The sequence below is a fragment of the Bos mutus genome, chromosome 15 (assembly GCF_027580195.1).
Source record: "Bos mutus isolate GX-2022 chromosome 15, NWIPB_WYAK_1.1, whole genome shotgun sequence".
In the NCBI taxonomy this organism is placed as follows: Eukaryota; Metazoa; Chordata; class Mammalia; order Artiodactyla; family Bovidae; genus Bos; species Bos mutus.
Window position 1 is genome coordinate 9,086,322 of NC_091631.1, and position 21,561 is coordinate 9,107,882.

At 37.5% G+C, this 21,561-nt stretch overlaps 1 non-coding gene across 1 annotated transcript; it reads right to left on the reverse strand.

Moving 5' to 3' along the window:
* Positions 1–12,056: 12,056 nt before the first annotated feature.
* On the reverse strand, positions 12,057–12,163 carry LOC138991035 (U6 spliceosomal RNA). The gene has a single exon (XR_011467082.1). It is a non-coding gene; the product is annotated as a U6 spliceosomal RNA (small nuclear RNA).
* Between the last annotated feature and the right edge of the window lie 9,398 nt (positions 12,164–21,561).

Sequence of the window (21,561 nt, forward strand, 5' to 3'; positions counted from 1 at the left end):
TAATTTTTGAGAGTTTGCTATTGAAACTCCAACTAAAAATTTAAATTTATCTACTTAAAAATGTATTTATAATATATAGTGGAACTGTATGTAACTTTGTTCTGCATTTTCTCCTGTAAATGTGTTATCATAGTTTCATAATTTAAAAAATAAAAAAAGAAAGAAGAAATAAATGAACATGGTAAGCTAAGAAGTGCAGTTCCCCAACTAATAAAATGCTTAGACTCAGAAACCCTGATGTTATCTTTCTGTTGTTGATAGTGCTTTCCACCACTAAATTGTAGGCTGATTTGCCTGGTTATCCATGCATTTCTTTTCCTGAATTTAATTTGTGCGACACCAGGTTTTATTACCATCTCCAAACATAATTTTTGTGACTCTCCAAACTGCTATTTCTTTTTAAAAAATCTTTGTAGGAGTATAGTTCATTTACAACGTTATGTCGGGTTCAGGTGAATAGCAAAGTAACTCACTTATACATGCACATATATTCATACTTTTTCAGATAGGTTATCACAGAAGATTAAGTAGAGTTCCCTGGGCTATACAGTAGGTCCTTGTTGGTCATCCATCTTATACATAGCAGTGTGTGCATTTTAATCCCAAACTCCTGATTTATGCTTTCTCCCCATGTTTCCCCTGTGGTAACCATAAATTTGTTTCCCTGTCTATATGTCTGTTTCTGTTGTGTAAGTAGGTTCATTTGTCTCATTTTCTTAAATTAGATTTCACATAGGAGTGATATGATATGATATTTGTTTTACTTTATCTGACTTACTTCAGTTAATATGATAAGCTCTAGATCTATCCATGTCATTGCAAATAGCATTTTCATTCTTTTTTATGGCTGAGTAATATGCCATTGTGTATACACACACACACACACACACCCCATATCTTCTTTATCCATTCGTCTGTTGATGGGCACTTCTTGGGTTGCTTCTTTGTCTTGGCTATCGTAGATAGTGCTGCTGTGAACTTTGGGGTGCAAATACCTTCTGGAATTAGAGTTTTCTCTGGATATATGCCCAGGAGTGGAATCACTGGATCATATGGTAACTCTATTTTAGTTTTCTAAAGAACTTTTTTACTGTTTTTATAAAACAGTATATATATAGTGGCTGCACCAATTTACATTCCCACCAACAGTGTAGGAGCATTTTGTTTTCTCCATAATTTTTTCAGCATTTATTATTTGTAGACTTTTTAATGATGGCCATTTTGACTGGTGTGAGGTGGTACCTTAGTGTAATTTTAAGTTGCATTTCTCTTATAATTAGTGATGTTGAGCATCTTTTCATGTGCCTTTTGGCCTTCTTTGGAGAAATGTCTATTTAGGTCTTCTATTTTTTGATTGTGTTGTTTGTTTTTCTGACATTGATTGTCCTCCCAGTCTGTAGGTTGCCTTTTCTTTTTGTTTATGATTTCCTTTGCTATGTTAGCTAGGTCCCATTTGTTTATTTTTGTTTCAATTGCTCTAAGAGTCAGAGCCAAATAGTATTTCTGCAATTCATGTCAAATAGTGGATTGCTTATGTTTTCCTGTAGGATTTTATAGTATCTTTTGTAGTATCTATAGTTTTATACTACCTTTTGTGCAAAAGCTTGTAAATTTGATAAGGTCTCATTTGTTTATTTTTGCTTTTTATTTCTATTGCCTTGGGAGATCAATCTAAGAAAATATTGCTACAATTTATGTCAGAATTTTTGCTTATGTTCTCTTCTAGGAGTTTTATGGTATCAGATCTTACATTTCAGTCTTTAAGCCATTTTGAGTTTATTTTTGTCTGTGGTGTGAGGGAGTGTTCTAACTTCCTTGATCTGCATGAGGCTGTCCAGCTTTTCCAGCAACACTTAGTGAAGAGACTGTCCTTTGTACATTCTTGCCTCCTTTGTTGACCGCTGATTGATCTCAGGTGTGTGGGTGTATTTCCAAGCTCTTTGTTTTGTTCCATTGATCTGTGTGTTTGTTTTTGTGCCAGTACCGGAATGTTTTGATTATTGTAACTTTGTAGTATTGTCTGAAGTTTGAGAGGGTTATGCCTCCAACTTGGCTCTTTTTCCTTAGAATCTGCTTTGGCAATTCTGGTCTTTTGTTGTTCCATATAAATTTTAGGAGTCTTTGTTCTAGTTCTGTGAAAAATGTCATGGGAAATTTGATAGGGATTTCATTGAATCTGTGGATGGCTTTGGGTGGTGTGGCTATTTTATTTATGTTTTTATTTTAATTGACAGTTTTAGGCCTTTTATATTAAGTATTTTATTTGAATAATCTATTCAAATATTTTATGAATATTTAAGTTAATTCATACTTGTTATTTTGTGTTTTCTATTTTTTGCTTGCAACATGTTTTTGAACAAACATTTACATGAAAGGCCAACTACATGTTGTTTTTGCTTAAGAATTCTTATATAGATATTTTAAGAAAAAAGTTTTATTGAGCTATAAATGGCATATAATAGATTGAACATATTTAAATTTTATAAATTATGATATATGTGTACACCCATGGAACCATTACCACAATCAAGAAAATATTTGTCACACCAAAAAATACCTTATGACACTTGTAAAGCCCTCTCTTCTGCCCCTCTCTTTGGATACAGAGATTTTCCTGGACTGCACTTCTGAAGTCTTGCTAGTGGTTCCCAAATGCTAATCTGTGAGCTATTACTGACAGGACTGTATCAGAATTCTCTGAGAGAACTCATTTAAAAGGCCAACAGTTCGAGAATACTTCTCTAGAATTTCAGATAAATTTTGCCTGGGGCTAAGGCTTGTGTTTCAAAGGGGCTCTTCAAGATTTTCTTATGTGAAGTTGGGTTGAGAAACATTGCTTTAAATGGTAGGCATCCCATTTAGGTTTCATGGAGTTTTGGGTTTCAACACAATAGCAACAGCTAGTTATAATATTGAGCATATTATCATACCAGACCTTTTAAGTGTCTTTGTGTGGAGCATATATGTCACTTTTTCTGAGGGTTACTTTAAGTTTTGAGTTAAATACAGTTATCACTCTTATATGGGGAAACTGAGTCTTGCTCAAAATCACATGACTAGAAACCTAAGCCTGTGTGTACAAGCACACAATGTAAATAATGCACTAAGAGGCAAGGTAGCCCTGGATCTGACATTAAAATATGCAGGAGATTCTTTTTTTTTTTTAATTTGTAAAATGAGAGGGTTAGATTAGGTAATTTTCTAGCTCTTTTTAGCTCAAAAATTATGCTTTTTTTGTGAAAATGCAATTATCTTTAAAGATGTATAACAATGAACTAATCTCTAACATATGAAACATTTATACACAATTTGTAGCAATATTCATGGACACATAAAAATGCATAGAATTTGGCAGCTTTTCACACTAATCTTCCATTTTATCAACACTTAATATGTACATCTTCTGCTTTAAATTTTGAATTGTGGTTCTTTCTTCTGCTGCCGTGTAGGTATCTAGCCATTGAGTTTATCTACAGCTCTGCTTTTCCTGGTATAAAAGTACCTTTTGGCTTTTCTTTTGCCATTTTAAAGTGTCCTAATGAAGAGCCCTTCCCCAAATTATTGTCATTGTAAAACATTTGAATCTCAGGAGAGGTCCTATTTAGTTTTGTCCTTTAGTGCAGTCACTCTATTCTGTGGGTTAGAAATGGAATGGAATGATTATGTACTTTTGCATTATAATTCCTAGCATGGCTATTACATTTTAATCAGCAGAATCTTTTTTTTTTTTTTTCTAATACCTGACCTTCTGATTCTGCCAAGCTTTCTATCCGTGGACAATAGGACTTGACAAAATAAAAGTACTTACTAACACATTTTAAATTAAACTCTGCTGTTTCTATTGAAATCTGGTGCTAAATTTTTAAAGGTGGCTGTCCTTTTCCTGTGATTTAGATTTTAAAGCATTTATTCAAGAAAACATAGTAGCTTATAGGCTTTACTCACCTAATTTCATGTTAAGTCTTGTAATATTAAATATAGAGCATATTATACAGTAGTATAGGTGAACATTCTGAAATTATATATGCACTTATAATTTATATGTATTCTGTATATATACATTAAAATTATATAAAGTTTACCATTAATATTTACTACTACTGATTTTTATTTTCTGATGAACACATTGCACAAATTGTTCTGGTATGTTTTCATGACAAAATAAATATTTATTGCTGCTTTCTTTTCTCTGTTCCAGGAGACATGCCTTCTCTCCATTTCCAGGCTCTGTGAAATATGTTGCAAGGCCTATCTGCCTGCAACAGGACAGTCTGAGCTTTGCTTGCCATTCAGTGCTCATGCAAAGAAAGTACAAAGACTGAGGAGAGTCAAGGTAACATTTGAAATTTTATTATGGCCTTTAATTTTCTTAAAAAACAAGCAAACCTCAGTGTATGTACATTAAATCTTACTTGGTCAAATAAGAAAATTCTAATTGCTTTGGTGATAGAAGTCTACCAATTATTCCTCTAAAATACTGCTCTACATCGTTATGGGCTTTGGAGCTATATTTGAAATTATCATTAATTCAAAGGAGCATTGGGGCCACTCAAGTTTACACAGACATATCACCAGAGAAGTTTCATGAAAATAAAATTCTCTTCCAACCCAGGAGGATGAACCCTTCCATTTGTCCCATTTGCAAACATTATCTAATATAATGTGATTTCCAGATCAATTTTATAGTGGACTGGAAGAGACAAAAATAAGATTGGAAAGAACATCTGATTTAAGTTTCAGTGTTAGAGACTAGAAAATCCTTTGGAAAATCCATTGCAGTTTTGGGTTAAAAAATTGTGGTCATTGGAAATGTAGCAATATACTAGAACATAAATTTGTAAATACCTTTAAAGAGCACAAATGCAATGGTGTTGCTTTTTAGAAATCACCTAGTGTTTTGTAGGGAAGCAATGGCACTTGGAGTAGACCTCAAATAGTATTGATGGTGACTGTTGATGATTACCTAGCACCAGTTTTCTGCCTAACGGTTCATAGTCCTTATCTAAATTTGTTCTTCAAATCCTGTGAAGTAGTTTCTCTTACCACCTCAGTTTAATAAGTGAAGAAAACAGACATTAAAAAGATACATCATATACCTAATTGATTATGGAACTAGTATTTACACTGAGGTATGTTTGGCTTTACCTCTGTGTTTAAATTCACTATGTTATCTAAGGTTGTAAGAAAAGAGTATTAGAGATGGTGGGAGCAACATGAGCAAAGACGCAGAGACTGGAAAGCCCAGGAAACAGTCAACAGAGAGCAGGTGATTTTGTTGGAACTACTGGTGTGTGTGGAATGAGAAACTTGGGAACACCATTTGGGGCCAGATGGTGAAAAGCCCTAAGCTCAAGGATGTTGACTTTTGTGTTGGGTGATAGGAAGACTTATTGGTGATTAGGGCTGAAGAAGACCTGGGAAAAGATTCTGGAGAGTGCGAGAATAGTTGCAAGGTTGGACTCTAATCCCAGAAAGCTCCAATGAGGATCTGAGCTGTCGAGGTGAGTAGAAGAGACCAGAAGGTGGGAAGAAGTGCCTAGGGGCAACGATGAGGCCACGTGAGCCAGCAAGTGGACACAGCTTCCTCAGGAACAGAAGCCTGTTGAGGATAGAATATCGTGATTTTGGACACACTGGGATGCCCACGTGAACATTTCCAGGAGGCACTGGAAGATTTTGCTTGTAGACCTATGTGTTTAGAAACAGCAGGATGCTGTACCAAGTTTGATGAGTAAATTAAGATGGGGCAGAAATAAATTTTTTTCGAGGAAAGACGCTGTTCTAGGTATTTTACTATAATAATCTTAAGACATTAGTGATATTAACTCCATTTGAATGGTAAAGCAGTGGCTTACATGACATTATGATCTTTCTGAAGTCAAAGTAGTAGAGCCAAGATTCAAACTTAAGTCTGCTTCACTGAGGAGCTTGTAATCATTATTTATTTATTTAATTTGTATGCATGTTAGACACTCAGTCGTGTCTGACTGTTTGTGACCCCATGGACTATAGCCCGCCAGGCTCCTCTGTCCATGGGATTATCCACCAAGAATACTGGAGTGGGTTGCCATGCCCTCCTCCAGGGGATCTTCCAGACCCAGGGATCAAACCTGGGTCTCCTGCATTGCACGCAGATTCTTTACTCTCTGAGCCACCAGGGGAGCCCAATTTTTTTGTACAAAGCATTGTTCAATTGCCAAGAAAAATTATTATGTGAAAAAGCAGCAGTCCAATATGATGGTATTTATATATATTTTTAAAAGAAAAGCCATAAAATAAGGCTGCATATTTTCTATGACTGTGTGTAAAAAGTCTGAAAAAAGTACACAGTCAATGGGTAGCAGTGGTTACATCTGAGGTCTGAGGAGGATATTAAGATAGGCAGAGAGTTTAAAGAAAAACTATGTCTAATGTTTTATTTATTTATATGGAGAATATATTCACGTATTATTTGTATAATTAAAATTTAATATTAAAATGAATATTTCTGCTCAAAAAATGGCTTCCCATTCAGACATGATTGTGTTATAATGGGGTCTGAATTAAGTAAATGAGGTAATAGGATGAGTTTATAGAAATTATTTAGAACAACATTTGGGTGAAGTGATTGACATAATTCTTTCCCATGACTGGTTGCTGGTCTCTTCTGAAGTCAGGCAGGTAATATGGATGAGTTTATAGAAATAATGCAGCAGAAGTTTAAAAATATAGTTCATGTCTCTTTTTGTAAGTGGCTTCAGGCATGAATTTGGGGCTCTCTTCTGTTGAGTTTCCTCCCTGGGGTTTATTGCATCTGAATCTTTAGTATTGTGTCTGGATATTTATTTTTGTAAGATTGGGTACTGGATAGCATGGCAACTAATATTTCTTTGAGAATCCCCTGATAGCGGGCTGCAGTCCATGCGGTTGCAGAGAATAAGACAAGTCTGAGCAACTAAGCACAGCATAGATCCTTTGGGTTTTCGAAGGTACTGTTTTCTTTACAGTGTTTCCTTTTAGATACTTAATGTTTCTCATCCTTCAAGTCTCTGCTTCAATTCCACATCCTCCAAAAAGTCATCTGTATCTGACCTTCCAAACCAGATTGGACGTTCCCTCATGTATCCCCAGGATCCTCTACTTCCCACGCCGTTTCACCCTCCTGTCACTCATCCAAGGTAATTCTCCACCCTGGCTGGACATCAAAATCATAATGCAGCTTTAAAAATATACATGTCTGGGTTCCACTGCAGGTTTATTGCATCTGAATCTTTAGTATTGTGTCTGGATATTTATTTTTGTATATAGTGCTTACTGTATAATTGCAACTAATATTTCTTGATATTGATAAGTTCATTAAGAAGAAAGGCCTGGTTACTGGTAACTGTTTTACTAATATTGAAGACCTTCATCAGTAGCTGTGGCCTTACTGGTATCACCAGGATAATGTCATAAAGACAGAGGTCAATTTGTCTTGCTTAATTTAAAGAAGAAATTTTTGACATCATAAATCATGTTTTCTGGGTCCCAGAAGTAGACATTTGGGCATCTCAAATGAAGACTAAATAAGTAAATAAATATTCAATAGCTTATGCAAAACAGTCTTTCATTTCATTATCTTTCAATATATAGAAGTAGCAGTGGGATGGAGCATTACCTGGACAGGATGTGAAGTACTCAGTTTTGTTTTCTGGAGTCTTATTCTTGATCTCATTGGCTCTAACTGTGCAGCATCTGCCAATTGATATTTGACTTAGGTACTCTTAGAGTCAGGGACTCATGATACCTTGGTGCCCAGGATACTGCTCAAAATCTTATGTGTTCTTCCAGCCCTCAACAAGGAGAAGCAGAAAAGTATAGTGTTTAAGAGCCCTGATTCTGGAGCCTGATTCTGGGTTTGGAGGCCAGTTTTGCCATTTTAACAAGCTGTATGCTTCTCTATGCATGTGCTCCCATCTTTAAAATGTGGAAAAACATAATATGGAATCTACTTTGTAAAGTGTTAGTAGAATTAAGTGAGTTAATACACAAGAAGAATTTTAGAAGTTTATCTAGGTAGGTAGGTAGGTTTAGTCACTCAGTCATGTCCAACACTTGTGACCCAGTGGACTGTAGCCCACCAAGGTCCTCTGTTCATGGGATTCTCCAGGCAAGAATACTGGAGTTGGTTGCCATTTCCTTTTCTAGGGGATCTTCCTGACTCAGGGATCAAACCCATGTCTTCTGCATTGTAGGCGGACTCTTCACCAATTGAGCCACCAGGGAAGACCAGAAAATTATCTATTACATTGCAAATGCTTAAAAACATGGGCTATTTTGCTCTTAAAGATTAGGCATTCACCCTGGTTACACAAATGTTACAGAATGGTATGGGGAAGATAAAGAATAAACTAACCACAGATAACATGAAATCACTGATGATAAAATGGAGTATAAAACGTCATTACATGATGACTGAAGATTTTTAAAAATGCAATTTGCTGAAGAGGATATCAACAAGAACAGATTTACCATTTTTACTAGCCCCTTAAAAGGTCCTGGAAAGGTCTTAATATTTTTTTTTATTAAAGCATTTACCTTAAATTATATAAACTTTAGGATTTGTAAAATCTGGATCTTCGAAATCAAAATGAAAAGCACTGTCCAGGAGGACAAAATAGAAGAATTTAGGCCAAACTAGTGAGGTAGATATATAAAGTATTCATTGACTGCTGACTTTTGCCTTGTGAGCTGGGCCTCAGATTAACATACCACAATTCCATTTTCACATGCCTTTCTTTGAAGCTCTCCTAACAACTTCCTAAAGGAATCAGTTTGCCCCATGTATGGACAAGTTAATTTTTATTTTCCCCCTTAATTGCCTTAGTCTTAAAATTTAGGGAAGAATTAATTAACTATCCTGATGAGGGAAGAAAAGTTAATAGCAATTTTAATGATGGTAACCTTAGCAGGATTTGTAATAACCCTGAAAGGATGGTGAAGTCACTTCTTTCTCCACTTGACTCACTCACCTTCTGCAAATGGCTCTAAGTGCTGATTACAAAAGTGATTAATTACCTCCTAGAAGGCTTGTCTCCAGCCCATCTTCTTATCCCCAAACCAACTACAGCCTGAAGAATATAGTGAGAATTTTAAATACAAAAAAGATAAAATGGCCTTTTCTACAACATAAAGTGCTTTTAAGAAAGAATTTGATGATGAACATCTGGATAGAGCTCTTACACCAGCAGAGGGAAAGGCAAATAAGTTATATTAATATTAGACTGGCCTTAAAAATGTCATCTAAAATGACAGAGAATGTGGTGGCTATGCCATGAATGAGATACTTGTATTACTACAAGGCAGTGGATTTTTGCCTGGAACCACTCTCCAGGGCAGGAAGAATGAGCCAGATAGAACCTAGTGGTATCATTAAGCTTAGTACTCAGGGTTTGAGGCTCATGAGGAAATTGAAATTTGTAGTATAAAAGGGGAACTGTGGAGAAGAGAGCCATATGGGGAAGAAAGGTCATAAATCTGTATAGGGACACACTTGACTGTTTGGCCAAATACTAATCTGTGCACAGACAGAGTGAGATTTCTTATGTCCCAGCAAAGAACAACTACTGGAGAAAGAACAGCTACTGGAGAGTTATGAACTGACTTAAGGTATATGGTGCTGGAATTCAGGTTCTATCCAAAGTAGAAAAACCTTGTTGAACACTCTCAGCATTCAGTAGAGAACCTAGAAAAGCCATGCTCTGGAAGGAGGACTAGCTTAGACCTAGAATAAATGTTACTCTAGAACCACTTTGATATATCACAAAAGTAAGACTTAAAAGGATCAAGGAGGCTACAAGTTAATGCACTGCCTTATGGAATAAAACCCAACATTCTACCAAATGTACAAAAAAATATAGCATCCATTATTCCATAATACAACCAAAATATATGAGAGATATGAAGAAGCAGAAACATGTTCCATAATCAGAGGAATAATCATCTATTAGAAATCTGTCTCCCAGTTATAAATATGAAAGAATTATCAGGTAAGAACTTTAAAACAGTTAATATGAATATGTTCAAGGATATGAAAGAAAAAATATATATACCTATAATTAGAAAAAATTATTACAATAGAGAAATAGAAGATATCAAAAGGATTTTGATGGGACATATAGATGAAAAGCTTAATATCTGAAATTAAAAAAGTTTTGATAGCCTGTTAACAACAGGCTATTCACTCCAGAACAAGATGTTAGTAAACTAGTAAGGGGAAAAACAGACTGAAAACTGAAACCAAAAGAAGAAAAGCTGAAGATAAATGAACAGAGCTTTAGTGACTTGTCAGACTATACCTGACATATAAATGGTCCTATGTATGTGTAGTAATTTGGAGTCCAAATAAGTGGGAAGGAGAGATTTGGGGCAGAAAAAACAACAACTTTGAAAATATCAGGATTGAAAAAATTCCAAATTTGGTTAAAAAAATAGAGAGTACTTATTTATGAATAGCACATAGAAGAAGAGGGATGAACTCAAAACCATATCCAAGCACACTATAATCAAACGGCTGAAAATAAATGGATAAAGAGAAAATATTAAAAGCAGCCAGACAAAAATGGCACGTTGCCTACAGGGAAATGGCAAGAATGATTCGACCTACTTATCAGAAAAAATGCAAGCTAGAAGACAATTAAATGACAGCCTGAAGTTCTGAAAGAAAAACGTTACAACCTGGAATCCTATATAAAGTGAAAATATTCTTCAACTGTGAAGGCTAATGAAAGCTAATAAAAGCCATTTTCAGAAAAACAAAAGTTAAAAGAATTTTCCCCAGCAGATCTGCACTACATGGAGTGTTGAAGGAAGTTCTTGAGGTTGAAGGTCAGTTCAGTCCAGTCGCTCAGTCGTGTCCGACTCTTTGCGACCCCATGAACCGTAGCACGCCAGGCCTCCCTGTCCATCACCAACTCCTGGAGTTTATCCAAAGTCATGTCCATTGAGTCGGTGATGCCATCCAACCATCTCATCCTCTGTTGTCCCCTTCTCCTCCTGCCCTCAATCTTTCCTAGCATCAGGGTCATTTCCAATGAGTCAGCTCTTTGCATCAGGTGGCCAAAGTATTGGGGTTTCAGCTTCAACATCAGTCCTTCCAATGAACACTTAGGACTGATTTCCTTTAGGATGGACTGGTTGAATCTGCTTGTAGTCCAAGGGACCTCTGCCGTGTCGTGAGACTAAGCCCAGGTTGGCTTGCTAGAGGGAGTTTATGGATAAAGCTAAGCCATCTGTACTGAGGCAACGCTAGGGTAGCTAGTCCCTAAATTGACTAACAGGCTGACTACAGATGCATGACTGAACTCACCAAGATGAGCCAAGCATGGCTTAGAATAGTAGAACTATCTAAATGGCTGCTGCTGCTGCTAAGTCGCTTCAGTCGTGTCCGACTCTGTGCGACCCCATAGACGGCGGCCCACCAGGCTCCCCCGTCCCTGGGATTCTCCAGGCAAGAACACTGGAGTGGGTTGCCATTTCCTTCTCCAATGCATGAAAGTGAAAAGTGAAAGTGAAGTCACTCAGTCGTGGCCGACTCTTCACAACCCCCTGGACTGCAGCCTTCCAGGCTCCTCCGTCCATGGGATTTTCCAGGCAAGAATACTGGAGTGGGTTACCATTGCCTCCTCCAATATCCCAAAGAAGTAAATAATTATTTTAAATCATTAAGTTTTAAGGTGGTTTATTACTTAGCAGCAGCTAACTGATGTGGATTATCCATCCACATTTCAATAAATTAAAAGAATGATATATCTACCTGTATGTTTACTATTTCTGATGTTATTCATTAGTTTGTGCTATTCAAATTTCTATTTAGTATCATTTTCTTTCTGTATAAAGGACTTCCTTTAACATTTCTTTTTTTTTTTTAACTTTATATTTTATTCTGAATTTTTTTTAAGCAAAGTTAAACATATAAATAGCAAACAGCTAAAGTTAATCTTAATCTGATTGATAATTCTTTTTTTTTTTTTAATTTTATTTTATTTTTAAACTTTACATAATTGCATTAGTTTTGCCAAACATCAAAATGAATCCATAAAAATATGGAACGCTTCACAAATTTGCGTGTCATCCTTGCGCAGGGGCCATGCTAATCTTCTCTGTATCGTTCCAATTTTAGTATATGTGCTGCCGAAGCGAGCACCCTTTAACATTTCTTATGGTGATGATCTACTGATGGTGAATCATTTCAGCTTTTGTATATGCAAATTTTTTTTTCATTTTGCCTTAATTATTGGAAAATACCTGCATTTTTTTTCATTCAGTACTTTAAGGATGTTTCTCCACTGTCTTCTGGCTTGCATTGTTTCTGATAAGAAGTTTTCGGTCATTCTTATCTTTGTTTCTCTTTTTTTGTTTTATTTTTTTGTTTGTTTTCCTAATTTCTTTCAAGATTTTCTCTTTAACTGGTTTTAAGCAATTTAATTATGGTAGGCCGCAGTCCATGGGGTCGCTGAGGGTCGGACACGACTGAGTGACTTCACTTTCACTTTTCACTTTCATGCACTGGAGAAGGAAATGGCAACCCACTCCAGTGTTCTTGCCTGGAGAATCCCAGGGACAGGGGAGCTTGGTGGGCTGCCGTCTCAGGGGTCGCGCAGAGTCAGACATGACTGAAGCGACTTAGCAGCAGCAGCAGCAGCAGCAGGCCTTGGTATAATTTTCATCATAGTTCTTGTGCTTGAGGTTCACTGAACTTCTTGGTTATGTGAATTTATAATTTTTATTAAATTGTGGTAATCTTTGGCTATTATTTCTTCAATTTTTTTTTCTTTTCCTGTTTCTCTTTCCCCTGGATTCCAATTAAATGCATTTTAGTCTGATTTTATGTTTTTATATTTTCTCACAGCTCATCAATACACTGTTCATTAATTTTCAGTATTTTTCCTTCTGTGTTTTATTTTATATTGTTTCAATTGTTGTGTCTTCAAGAGGACTAATCATTCTTCTACACTTTCTTAATCTATTCTATCCATTGAGTTTGTTATTTGAGATATTGAATTTTTCATCTCTAAATGATTAATTTTTTATATGCTGTATCTTACCATGCTTATTTCACTCAATCTTCTAGAACATTTGAGAGTGAAAGTGAAAGTGAAGTCGCTCTAGAACATTTGAGGTAATAGTTGCTTTGTTGTCATTGTCTGCTAATTCAATCCTCTGTCATTTCTGGGTCTGTCTATATTGATTGATTTTTTTTCATTATGATTTAATATTTTCCTGCTTTGCTGCATATCTTGTAATTTTTTTTATGGATACCAGGCATTGTAAATTTTGCTTTATAAGGTGATGGAGTTTAATGTTTTCTTAAATATTTTGGGAACTTTTTTATGAAATGCAGAAATTAAGTCACTTGGAAACAGTTTGATCCATTTGAACTGTTAGGCAGTTTCTCCATGGCTAATTGGGTTTCCCTGGTAGCTCAGTGGTAAAGAATCTGTCTGCCAATGCAGGAGACATGGCTTCGATCCCTAGGTCAGGAAGATCCCCTGGAGAAGGAAATGGCAACCCACTCCAGTATTCTTGCCTAGTAAATCGCATGGACAGAGGAGCCTGGTGGGCTACAGTCCATGGGACTGCAAAGAGTTGGACATGACTTAGTGACTAAGCAACAAGAACCATGGCTAATTTGGGCCATGAAGTAATACTCTACCTGAAGTAATACTCTTCTCAAGACTCTACTTGATGCTCCATGTCTTAGGAAGTGAGAATACAAACTATTCTTATCCCTGTGTGAGCTCCAAAAACTATTACATCTGATCCTTCTGATGACTCTTTCCCATGCCTTGCATAGATTCTCACATGCTTTTTCTAGTCATTTCTCAGAAGAAAACTCATTAGGTACTCTTTGCAGATCTCTGGAGTTTTCTTTGTGCAGCTTTATTATTTTTTTTTCTGACTTTTGTCTTTTCAATTATAGCTACCAAAAAAAAAATATATATATATTCTAACTACCATATACCTCTTGAATTCTGAACTGTCTTTTAAACTCAGGAGGTTTTCCAGACTTTGTTAATACCATTCAATCAACTGGGGCAATTATTGATGCTTTACATGAAATGTTTGTATGTTGAAACTGTAGTGCTTAATGTGGCAGTATTTAGAGATGGAGTCTTTGGAAGGTACTTAGGTTTAGATGAAGTCAGGAGAGTAGAGCTCCCTTGATGGTATTAGTGACCTTACTGAGAAGAGGAAGAGACAGAGCTCTCTCTCCCTCTGTCTGCCATGTGGGAGTGTAGCATGAAAGTGACTGTCTGCAAGCTGGGAAAGAGGGCTCTTATCAGAATTCAACCATGCTGGCACCCTGATCTGAGACTTCCAACCTCCAGAACTGTGAGAAATACATTTCTGTCCCTTAAATCACTCAATCTGTGGTATTTTGTTATAGCAGGTCAAGCTGACTAATACAGTTGGTCTTGCCTTATTTTTCCTTTTTTTTTTTTTTTCTTTTTTGGGACTAGTGGCCATCTTACCTATTGTCCAATGTGTAAAAAATATTTTTTTCTGTATTTTGTGTATTTTTAAAATTGTTTTAAGACAGGAAGATAAATATGTTCCCAGTTACTCCTTCATGGATGGATGTAGACATCTCTTTCAGTTATATTTTGCTGAGCAAATGCAAATTCATTGTAATAAAAACTTGTGTTGAAATATGATATACCAAAACCTGATATTAATAATGAAGAAATCTAAGATATTATAAGCTTTCAGATCTGACATCTTTTTCTCTTCCTCAACTTGTATTTATTTGAATGGCATGAAGGTTTAAAAAAATTAATATCAGTTAGTGGAATTAAATATTATTCTTGAATAAAATTCATTCTTCCTACTATTTGGTATGCAAATTGGAGATTTTTGAAAATTCCTGAAACACCGAGGGGTCTTGTTATGACCTATGCAAAAATTAGAGAACAACAAAATATTGCTTAATTCTCATGGCATGAAAGATACCATGAAGCCAGTAAATTCCTTTAACATTTTGGTAAATAGATTCATTTGTTATTTTGTTGCTTATTGGATCCTAGAGATCAGAGTTTTACCAGAAAATAAGTCCTGGATAGGTGTAATTTTAATCATAAATAATAAATTCCCAGGCCAAACAATAATGACTGTACCATTTTCTGCAATTTAAAATCATCGCAGTACTGTTTATAATAGCCAGGACATGGAAGCAACCTAGTTGTCCATCAGCAAATGAATGGATAAGAAAGCTGTGGTCCATATACACAATGGAGTATTACTCAGCCATTAAAAAGAATACATTTGAATCAGTTCTAATGAGGTGGATGAAACTGGAGCCTATTATACAGAATGAAGTAAGCCAGAAAGAAAAACACCAATACAGTATACTAACGCATATATATGGAATTTAGAAAGATGGTAACAATAACCCTGTATACAAGACAGCAAAAGAGACACTGATGTGTAGAACAGTCGTTTGGACTCTGTGGGAGAGGGATAGGGTGGGATGATTTGGGAGAATGGCATTGAAACATGTATAATATCATATATGAAATGAGTCGCCAGTCCAGGTTCGATGCACAATACTGGATGCTTGGAGCTGGTGCACTGGGACGACCCAGAGGGATGGTATGGGGAGGGAGGAGGGAGGAGGGTTCAGGATGCGGAACACATGTATACCTGTGGCAGATTCATTTTGATATATGGCAAACCAATACAATATTGTAAAATAAAATTAAAATTAAATTAAAAAAATAAAATTATCCCTATCTCTTTTCTTTTCTCTGATAGTACAAAAGCAAGTATTGTGTTTTATCAAGTTTTCTTTAAGCAAAGTTTCAAGCATCAAAAATAAGGCCATCAGTGCGATCCTTCCAGGACAGATTGGAGAAGACAGAAAAAAAATGAGAAGGTTTTTCCTGAAATTGCGTTTTCATTTTTCACCTGGAGAGAAAACATCTTTTAGACATTGCTTTAGATCTCTGAGAATGATTGTGTATTAGGTCTTCAATGTGTTTTTTAAAACTCCCCTGAAGGGGTTTGGGTGAGAGTAAGCAATCTGATAGAATTCTTATGCATTCACATCCCAGATTTTGCCTGACTTTAGAAGGCTGTCTTTCTGACACCTTTCACAACTCTTAAAACAACTTAACGATCTGAGAGATGATGAAAAGAAGCAACTGTGCAGACAGAGGCTTTGGGCTTCGGGCATTGGCTAGCTGCTTTCAGTGTCCTCTTTCAATTTTGCCACCTTTCAGGGTTTTGTTTGGTATTCGATACAGCTTTTCAGAGACTTAATAGCCTTTCAGTAACCAGTGTAAGAAAAGGAACTGTGGCCAGGATTGACTGTGTTTGTGCCGGCTGGACTCAAAGGCACATGAAACCTCCTGCCTTCCCTAGCACTTTAACCCTGTGTAGTAAAAGCACCATGACCTCTTGTGACAAATCAAACTAACCTATATAACCAGTTCTAGATAAAGGGGGACAGATGGATTTGTGGCCCGTTGTGACCATTGTCACATTTCTTTTTGAACGTTGGTATTTGGAGAAAGTTGAGAGAATCCAGAGGAATTGGAAATCACAGTGTCGTAAATTCAAAAGGAGCTACCACTTGGATGTTTTAATTTCATCCCTCCCTGAGTTCCAGGGTTCTTGATCTAGACCTCATTTAGCCACATTAATACTGTTCCCTTTTCTCCAGTCCTCATGGATACAACAGCCTTGCTTTCTAACAGCTCTGCCAACATCCCCCCCCACCACCGCCAATCTCACTAGAAACATCAAATGATAAATTGAGAGAGGCTAGCAGATTTTTCTCTTCCTTTCTTTGGTAGGAAATGAAATGTCAGCTACCTAGGACAGATTTTCGTAATAGTTTTTCATATGCCTTTATCTATTTTACATATTGAGATTTGATGGCTTGTTCTGATGTACCTGATTTGACAAATGCATGTTGCTGTGATAAATATTGAGCAATATGTGAGCATATGATTTATATTGAGTAGCATTCCTTTGTCAGTGATAATTCCATATGGTACCCAGTGGCATCAAGTTCATATACAGTGGTCCACAGTGTCTAATTTCTATAGAAAACCACAAGAATATCTTAAAATGAAGGAAAGCCTGCACTGACAGGGCAAAAGATATTGTGTGGAAAAAGGAGACAAATCTTTTAGTGATTATGCTGTAATTCACACTTCTTATGAGTAGGTTCCTGAATCCAATAAGTACGGCAATGTATGGGTAATTGACTTCTTGAAGAGTGCAAATTAATAGCCGTACAGGGTATGTGGAAAACATTAAAACTCAGCAACATGAAGGAGATTAAAATATAGCATTAAACCAGGCGAATAATCCTGTTTGAGAAAGTAATCATTGTAGAAAACAGAAATAAATATGAATTTGCACAGGGACCTCTTAATATCCCCACTAAAAAAAGACCCTGTTGACCTTCTAGAAAAATTTTCCTGATAAATGATTAGCCATTTGGCATTACAAATGTGAATACATGCTTAAGAATTTTTGTTGGGATCAAGAATGTATACACATTACTACTTAGGTAAATGAGAGCATTTAGTTTTCTTGATTTTGTAAAATGAAATAAATCTCTTCTATGGAGCCTATATCACTGGGTAGCAGGGTGCTTGTGTTTATGTGTGTAGGGGTTTAGAGGGCTATATATTTATTAGAGAGCTTGGGAGAAAATCTGAAGTCTACCAGTTAGTGATAGTATTTCAATCTCTTCCAATTTCACTGTCCCTTTTGGATTTTTTATTATTGACTATCCCAAAGCCTTTGACTGTGTGGATCACAATAAACTCTGGAAAATTCTGAAAGAGATGGGAATACCAGACCACCTGACCTGCCTCTTGAGAAATTTGTATGCAGGTCAGGAAGCAACAGTTAGAACTGGACAGGGAATAACACACTGATTCCCAATAGGAAACAGAGTATGTCAAGGCTGTATATTGTCACCCTGCTTATTTAACTTATATGCAGAGTACATCATGAGAAATGCTTGGCTGGAAGAAGCACAAGCTGGAATCAAGATTGCTGGGAGAAATATCAATAACCTCAGATATGCAGATGATACCACCCTTATGGCAGAAAGTGAAGAGGAACTCAAAAGCCTCTTGATGAAGGTGAAAGAGGAGAGTGAAAAAGTTGGCTTAAAACTCAACATTTAGAAAATGAAGATCATGGCGTCTGGTCCCATCACTTCATGGGAAATAGATGGGGAAACAGTGGAAAGAGTGTCAGACTTTATTTTTTGGGGCTCCAAAATCACTGCAGATGGTGACTGCAGCCATGAAATTAAAAGACGCTTGCTCCTTGGAAGGAAAGTTATAACCAACCTAGATAGCATATTCAAAAGCAGAGACATTACTTTGCCAACAAAGGTCCGTCTAGTCAAGGCTATGGTTTTTCCAGTGGTCATGTATGGATGTGAGAGTTGGACTGTGAAGAAAGCTAAGTGCCGAAGAATTGATGCTTTTGAACTGTGGTGTTGGAGAAGACTCTTGAGAGTCCCTTGGACTGCAAGGAGATCCAACCAGTCCATTCTGAAGGAGATCAGCCCTGGGATTTCTTTGGAAGGAATGATGCTAAAGCTGAAACTCCAGTACTTTGGCCACCTCATGCGAAGAGTTGACTCATTGGAAAAGACTCTGATGCTAGGAGGGATTGGGGGCAGGAGGAGAAGGGGATGACAGAGGATGAGATGGCTAGATGGCATCACTGACTCGATGGACGTGAGTGTGAGTGAACTCCGGGAGTTGGTGATGGACAGGGAGGCCTGGCTTGCTGCAATTCATGGGGTCGCCAAGAGTCAGACACAACTGAGCAACTGAACTGAACTGAACTGAACTGAACACTCACTCCTTCAAATTTCCTTTCTCTTTTGCTGCTTTCCTCCAGGTTGCTATCTGAAAACTGAAAGGAGGTCTAGGTTACTCTGTGCTATTAGAGAAAAGAGTGGTCTGATATCTATAAGTCATCCCATGACTTCTTACTGATTTGGGCTGTGTTGTTGTTCTGGTCTCCCGCTGATCTTGTCTGGCCTTTTGAGACATTGTGATGCATCTGGTTTTATAAAAGGCAGAGGAACCAGAGATCAAATTGCCAACGTCTGCTGGATCATGGAAAAAGCAAGAGAGTTCCAGAAAAACATCTATTTCTGCTTTATTGACTATGCCAAAGCTTTTGACTGTGTGGATCACAACAAACTGTGGAAAATTCTGAAAGAGATGGGAATACCAGACCACCTGACCTGCCTCTTGAGAAATTTGTATGCAGGTCAGGAAGCAACAGTTAGAACTGGACATGGAACAACAGACTGGTTCCAAATAGGAAAAGGAGTACTTCAAGGCTGTATATTGTCACCCTGTTTATTTAACTTATATGCAGAGTACATCATGAGAAATGCTTGGCTGGAAGAAGCACAAGCTGGAATCAAGATTGCCAGGAGAAATATCAATAACCTCTGATATGCAGATGATACCACCCTTATGGCAGAAAGTGAAGAGGAACTAAAAGCCTCTTGATGAAAGTGAAAGAGGAGAGTGAAAAAGTTGGCTTAAAGCTCAACATTCAGAAAACGAAGATCATGGCATCCTGTCCCATCACTTCATGGGAAATAGATGGGGAAACAGTGGAAACAGTGTCAGATTTTATTTTTCTGGGCTCCAAAATCACTACAGATGGTGACTGCAGCCATGAAATTAAAAGATACTTACTCCTTGCAAAGAAAGTTATGAACAACCTAGATAGCATATTCAAAAGCAGAGACATTACGTTGCCAACAAAGGTTCATCTAGTCAAGGCTATGGCTTTTCCAGTGGTCATGTATGGATGTGAGAGCTGGACTGTGAAGAAGGCTGAGTGCCGAAGTATTGATGCTTTTGAACTGTGGTGTTGAAGACTCTTGAGAGTCCCTTGGACCGCAAGGAGATCCAACCAGTCCGTTCTGAAGGAGATCAGCCCTGGGATTTCTTTGGAAGGAATGATGCTAAAGCTGAAACTCTAGTACTTTGGCCACCTCATGCGAAGAGTTGACTCATTGGAAAAGACTCTGATGCTGGGAGGGATTGAGGGCAAGAGGAGAAGGGGATGACAGAGGATGAGATGGCTGGATGGCATCACTGACTTGATGGATGTGAGTCTGGGTGAACTCTGGGAGTTGGTGATGGACAGGGAGGCCTGGCGTGCTGCGATTCATAGGGTCGCAAAGAGTCAGACACGACTGAGCGACTGATCTGATCTGATGCATCTGAATGGGGCTTGTGGTTGCGACCCTTTGCCTCCGTTTACAGTGAGAGTGCTCACTGTGGACTTGGCGCACCTCTTCTGCTTCTCTGTGTTTCCTCAGTGGGACTTAAGACCCTTTCTGGATCATCCTCATTTTATACAGGGGCTGAGAAATCCAAGGTTGTACTTCAAACTCATATGCTCAGCATATTGTGTCAGTCTCCAGTGAACTATTTTTGCAGTGTATTGAACATAATTGGAGTTTCTAGAGTCTTACAACCTCCTCTGAGCGGAACTGGTGAATCCTGCCTTCTCCCAGGGCTGAGGATCTCCCACAACTGCTGTGTTACTTCCATCCCTTTCTCCCTATACTACTACTAGTACTACTACTAAGTTGCTTCAGTCATGTCCGACTCTGTGCGACCCCATGGACTGCAGCCCACCAGGCTCATTCTAGTGAGAGGACTAGGAGGACCTGTGCATGTGACCTCTTTACTCTCCCTCTCTCTTCCCATTTCTCCAGGGCCAATGAGATTGTTTTTCTTCTTCTTTCTCTCTGGCTAAGACTTCTATGTATGTCTTCTACTTCCACCTAGGTCCTACTTTGCCTAGGTCCTCAATGGTAAAGGGATCTTGGAACTGCTGCCTTACTAATAGAGGAAGATTTGAAAATAATATCCCTGTTACTCATGGGATGCATGGCTTAGGAGCACAAAAAGTCTGGATTAAGAGTCCTTTCTGAAACAAGGCAGAGAAAAAGTAAATAAGTATCTGGCCAATACAGGACTCTTTCCTATAGTATACTGGATGGAGGCATGTGGTTTTTACCTGTATCTCTTGTGACCAATTGTTCCTTGCTCCATGGTTCAGTCCATTCCATAGTTGGACAGTTATATTTATTCTCCTGCATTCTGTGACCATAATACATTGTAAAGTACTTGAGAACAGGGACTTTAACTAGTTTTTCTTTGCATACTCCACAGGTCCAAAATAATGCTTCATATGTAGACTGCTCTCAGTAGTAACTATTTGCTGAAATAATGAGTGAATTCTGTTGAGGCACATTCTGCCACTATAATTCTTATCTCTTGCCCTGTTCTGCTCCTCAGTGCTACAGTATGACAGTCCTTCAGTATGACAATAAAGAAAGAAAGAAAGAAGTGAAGTTGTTCAGTCGTGTCTGACTCTTTGGGACCCCATAGACTGTAGCCTACCAGGCTCCTCTGTCCATGGGATTTTCCAGGCAAGAGTACTGGAGTGGCTTGCCATTTCCTTCTCCAGAGGGTCTTCCTAACCCAGGGATCGAGCCCGGGTCTCCCACATTGTAGACAGACG